Here is a 6139-nt window from a genome sequence, read left to right on the forward strand (position 1 = left end):
GCTTTTCAAATTTGGAAATATCGATAAGATCGAAATATGATACACTTACGTAAGTTCGACCCAAAGAAGGATTGAATGCCTTCTTCTTCTTCTTCTTCATGTGCCTTGTCCGTTGCGGACGTTGGCTATCATCATAGCAATTTTAATTTTGTTTGCGGCGGTTTTGAATAACTCAAACCATTGCCATAAGCTTTGAAGCTATGGGTGTCTTCTTCTTCCGGGTCCGCGATTTCTTTCTATTTTACCCTGTATTATCAGTTGGAGTATATGATATTTATCATGTGTCATAATATGACCGAGGTATTCAAGTTTCCGGTTCTCAATTGTGAAAGGGATTTCTTTTTGTTTTCCCATTCGGCGCAATACCTCTACGTTGGTGGTGTGAGTCGTCCAGAATATTTTGAGGATACGTCGATACACCCACATTTCGAATGCCTCCTACTTCCTCATTAATGTTTCCGTTAGTGTCCATGCCTCTGTGCCATACAGCAAGACTGAAAATACATAGCATTTTAGCAGCCGTATTTTTAGTGGGAGAGATATGTCGCAATGGGTGAATATATTTCTCATGTTGTTAAATGTTGCTCTGGCCTTTTCAATTCTAGATCGTATTTCGGTTGTTTGATCCCATTTCGAGTTGACGACTGCTCCAAGGTATATATACGAGTCAACGTGTTCAATTAATTGGTTTTTTTATTTTCAATTGTCTGGCAGGTTTTTTTATTTTCAATTGAATGTTGAATGTCAGTAATGTTAAACCCACCTCAGCTTTGATATCAGTTGTTGCTAAGGGGCGTAACAATCTATATTTGTTACGTAATATAAGACAATCTGCATTGGTCTGAGACCATTAGTTTGAGCTATCAAGTACTGGGGGAGTTCTCATTCCCAATAGTGCGAGTATGGCTAATAAGGATGGTCATATCTACAGATGTATATAGAACAATAATTGAACTGGTATGAATAAGGTAACAAATATATTAACACATTAAAGGAAAACAAGGTTTTTTACACCGATACACAAAAAAGAGATAAACTATATGCAGTATGTGTATGATGGAAATTTTTTTCTTTTTGCTGATGATGTCAGTATCACTTAGAGCAACTCTAAAATTGCAACTATAACTTCTGATCTTAAAATAAAAACCTGGTCCAACTCTAATTTATTCTCTTTTAATGTGGACAAGATAGTAGCATTATCCTATAAAAGAAGTCTTCAACATTTGCTTCTTAATAATAGTCAGATCAGTACCGTTGATGTAAAATTTCTTGGTATTTCTTTGACAGCAACGTCAAATGGTCCCTTCATATCGATTTGTTAAGTAAGTAACTAGCCTCAGTTTGCTATAAATACAATAAGATCTGTTTCGAAGCAAATCAATTTAGCATCTTCCAAAGTAACACATTTTTCTTTTTTCGAGTCTCATCTTCGATATGGTCTTGACTTTTGGGGTTTTAGTACAGCTGTATGGCCCAATCCGATTATTTTTAAATTACAAAAAGAGCAATACGGTATCTGTTAAGCTTCAGAAGAACAACACATTGCAGAAGCTACTTCAAAGATCACGGAATTTTAACAAGTCCCTCTTTATACATTTTAAGAAACTGTTAGGTTAATTCATAAACTCCTACATGTCTTTCCAGCAAGACCTTATGATGACTACTCCACCAGAAAGTCAACTTTTGATGTCTATTTACTGAAACCGTTCACTGAATTAGTAAAGAAATCTACATTAGGTATATTATAAGACTCAAAGGTGGCCCTTAGGGATGAACAAGGAAATCAACAATCCGACATTGATAAAACACTATAATAGGAACGTGTTGGAACTATTGTGATGGTATATATAAAATCAACGAGGTTCCATTTGAAAATAAATTACCAACAACTAACTCTCCTAAATATCCCATACCTAATACTGCTCTCGGAACTAAGATATAGTACGTCCGCTATAACTTTTCCCATGCGTCACGATTCATTTTCCCAGGAAGGATCTGTTTTTAGGTGGATGTGAGAGGTGGCATTCGGATTTTTGCGGATAAAGTTAGGTGATAACTTCGTTAATAATAATTGACTTATGCTCCTTCTTAAATATGCCCGGAACATTAAAAAAAAAAAAATAAAATATTTAAAAATTTCAAAAAAATTCGTTTTTTTTTCTACTTTCTTTGGTTATAACTTTAAAACGATTCATTTTGGAACAAAGTCGTATAGGAATAAAACAAAGATAATTAAATTTTCTATAAGATACGATTGGTTAAAAATGTCTTAATTTAACACCCTTGCTGCAAAATAGCAATAAATATAAAATAAGGGGGAAAACAAGCCTGTCCTTATTCAATGTTTTTCCATCACTTAGGTTACACTTTGAACTTAAAGAAGCACTCCACCTATCTAATGCACTCTACAGAATTGAAATCGGATTATTTAGCAGCCTCAGCAATGTTTTAAAGTTATAAACAGTTTTTTGGCTTATAAACAAATTAGTGCTGTGTACAGGAGGGGGTGCTACGGGCTCCTTTATTTAGATGGACTTACCCAAGTTTTTTTTATGTATTTTGACCCGTAGAACACGATTTTTTTGGGTAACAGTTGATCCGGATGTCGATAAGATTGTTATAAACAAAAAACTTGAGGAATTACATAAAATCGATTTTTAGCCCAAAATAAAACATTTATTTGTATTTCTTGGGTAATTCTAAGCAAAAAATGTTCTTACAAGTTTTTTCGTAGGATGCATAGTTTTCGAGATAAACGCGGTGGAACTTTCAAAAAATCGAAAAATTGCAATTTTTGAACGAGAATAACTTTTGATTAAAAAATAAAATAGCAATTCTACTGACAGCATTTGAAAGTTCAAGTCAAATTATACCGGTTTTAATTATTTGCATTGCTAAAAATTAATTTTTTTATTATTAAACAAAGCTATCTGTTTATAAGCCAAAAAATTGTTTATAACTTTAAAACATTGCTGAGGCCCCTTAAATAATCCGATTTTAATTCTGTAAAGTGTATTAGATATAAAAATATAGATATTAGATATAAAATACAAAGAGGTGTCAGACAGGGTTGTATACTGTCCCCACTGTTGTTCAATTTGTCACCACAAGTCAGATAGAATATTTAAGGAAGCGCTGCATAATTTGGAATGGGGTGTGAAGGTTAATGGAATTCTGATAAATACAATCAGATATGCAGACGATACAGTTATTTTAAGTGATGATATGAATGGATTACAACACCTTTTAAATGCCATTGACACAGTGGGAAGAGAGTTTGGCCTAAATATAAACTGTTCAAAAACAAAATACATGGTATTTAGCCGTTTGGCCCATCAAGATTCACGGTTATATGTTGATGGTCATATAATTCAAAGAGTACCCAGTTTTAAATATCTTGGTTGCCATATTATTGAACAACTAGATCCAGATAAAGAGATAAAGTGTAGAATCGAGATAGCCCGCACGACATTTTTAAAAATGAGGTCATTCTTCTGTAATGATACCTTGCAACTTCAACTTCGAAAGCGCATGATTAAATGCTACATTTGGTCAGTCCTCTTGTATGGTGTCGAAGCATGGACATTAAAAATATCCACCATTAACCGTTTGGAGGCCTTTGAAATGTGGCTTCACAGACGTATTCTGAAAATACCATGGACGGCTATGCTGAAAAATGTGGCAGTCCTTCAGAGAGCAAATGCTACCCGCGAGCTGCTTGATAACATCAAATATAGAAAGATGGCCTATTTTGGACACGTAGTAAGGGGAGACCGGTATAATATTCTTCAACTTATTATGATGGGTAAAATCGAAGGACGCAGAGGAATTGGTAGAAAGCAGGCCTCTTGGTTGAAGAATATCCGGGAGTGGACAGGAATAAAGAAAGCAGAACACCTATTTAGAATAGCTCGAGACAGAGACAGTTTCGCCATGTTAATCGCCAACGTCAAGGGGACTTGATAGGGCACGTTAAGAAGAAAGTGTATTAGATAGGTAGAGCACCTCTTTATATGTAAAAAAATTAGCCAACTTCTAAATGGTCTACTTTTTGTTCAGAAAGATTTTAAAAAAATTGAACTTCTTCAAAAACATTTACATTGCAAATTTATTATGCAAAATCTATTAGGTCGATTTTAATGAAATTTGATAGACCGTTTAAGTATGTTATAATAATTTTCTAAGCGAATTACTAAGGTTCTAAGTGCCACCAAAGTGGTTAGGAAACATTGAATAACAACAGGCGTATTTTGCCCCCTTATTTTGTATTTATTGCTATATTGCAGAAAAGGTAATACCTTAAGACATTTTTGACCAGTCGTATATCATACAAAATTCAATTATCTTTATTTCTCTACGACTTTGTTCCAAAACGAATGGTTTTAAAGTTATAAGCAAAGAAAGCAGAAAAAAATCGATGTTTTTCGAAATTTTTAAATATTTTGATTTTTTTATTAATGTTCCGGGCATATTTGAGAAGGAGCGTAAGTCAGTTATTATTACTGATGGTGTCACCTAACTTTATCTGCAAAAATCCGAATGCCACCTCTCACATCCAAAAATACACATTTTTTTATAGATTAGTCCTGGTCTAAAAGTGAAACGAACGTCGATGTGTATATACATTTTTTATACTGTATACTATATACTACACACATCGGCGTACGTTTCACTTTATGTTTTGACTTAATTTGTTTGAAAATTAATCATGACGCATGGGAAAAGTTATAGCGGACGAACAATATCACAGTCAAACTGAAAATAGTCTACATTTTCGACATTTCCTCAGAAACCTTTATTATTCGGATGATTTGACAATCGTGTGTATACCAGTGATAAATCTGATTAAACAGCTGATATATGAAACAAAAAAGTTATATTTGATTAACCTACATTTAATATCTTTTGATATTATTTATTAGATCTACGATCTACATTATGGAACTTATTAGGTATAAGTATCTAAAGTTATTTTGAATATTGATAATATCAAATTTAATGTATTAGTGTCTAAGTACGTACTCGATTATACTTAAAGAACAGTAATGAGATAACTGCATAACCTTGATAACTATTGTGTTGATCATGTGTACGTAAATATTTATTGCTTCTTAAATATTTAAGATTATTATATAATACGGAGCCATAAAAAATTATAATTGAGGTCATCATCATCATGATCATAGCCTGTACCGTCTATTACGAACATATACCTACCTCTCTCAGTTGTCTCTAGTGCTCCCAGTCCTATGTCGCGTAAATCCAGTTTGTGATAACCCTCTTTATATCATCCATCAAGCGTATCAGAAATCTACGTACGCTTACCTATATATGCTTGAAATCTAGGATGCCACTCGATTACGCGCTTAGTCCACCCAGCATCATTCATTCTCGGTACGTGTCCGGCTCAATTACAATTCCTATCTGCCAACCTTTCCACTGCATCTATAATCCCTGTTTTGGCTATCATAACGACATTTATAATTCTATATTTTAGCATTAATCCTAACATCGATCAGTCCATGCTTCGTTGAGCCTTTAAGATATTGTGACGCTCCTAGACCCCGAAGGACCGCCGAAGATTTCGGCCTATTTTTGTAATTCCACTTTTTTTACCTGTTTGATTTATGATGTAAACAAGAACCTTTTCTTTCGAGATTAATCGATATGTTTTATAAAGTTGTTTATTTGATATTATTATGTAAATATTCTTTTTATTTTGGAGAATCCTGTTGTATTCTATTCGTTCACGAATAATCGAGCCGCATTGAGTACTGCATAAATAAGAGACTTTTTGGAATTAGGAGTTCAGATATAATTTTAACGTGGTGGAAGTTAACGGGGCGTGTTTGTTAGACTTATACAAATAAATTGTAGTCGTAAATAAATTAGCTGTGTTTTAGTTAGGTATTTGTTTCTTTTTTTCTATCAATTGTTTTGTAAATATTAACGTCCGGTTTCATAGTCAACTTAAAGTGAGCATTAACTATAAAGTTCACTTTAATGTGTATTATAATTCCATTGATAAAGGTACCAACTTAAAATTTTAAGTCCACTTTAATTTATTATGAAATCGAGCGTAAGTGTTAATTAAAGTGTTGTAAATAAAATAATATAAAGTAAGTCTTTTTATTTAAAT

This window comes from Diabrotica virgifera, chromosome 8 (assembly GCF_917563875.1).
Source record: "Diabrotica virgifera virgifera chromosome 8, PGI_DIABVI_V3a".
Classification (NCBI taxonomy): Eukaryota; Metazoa; Arthropoda; class Insecta; order Coleoptera; family Chrysomelidae; genus Diabrotica; species Diabrotica virgifera.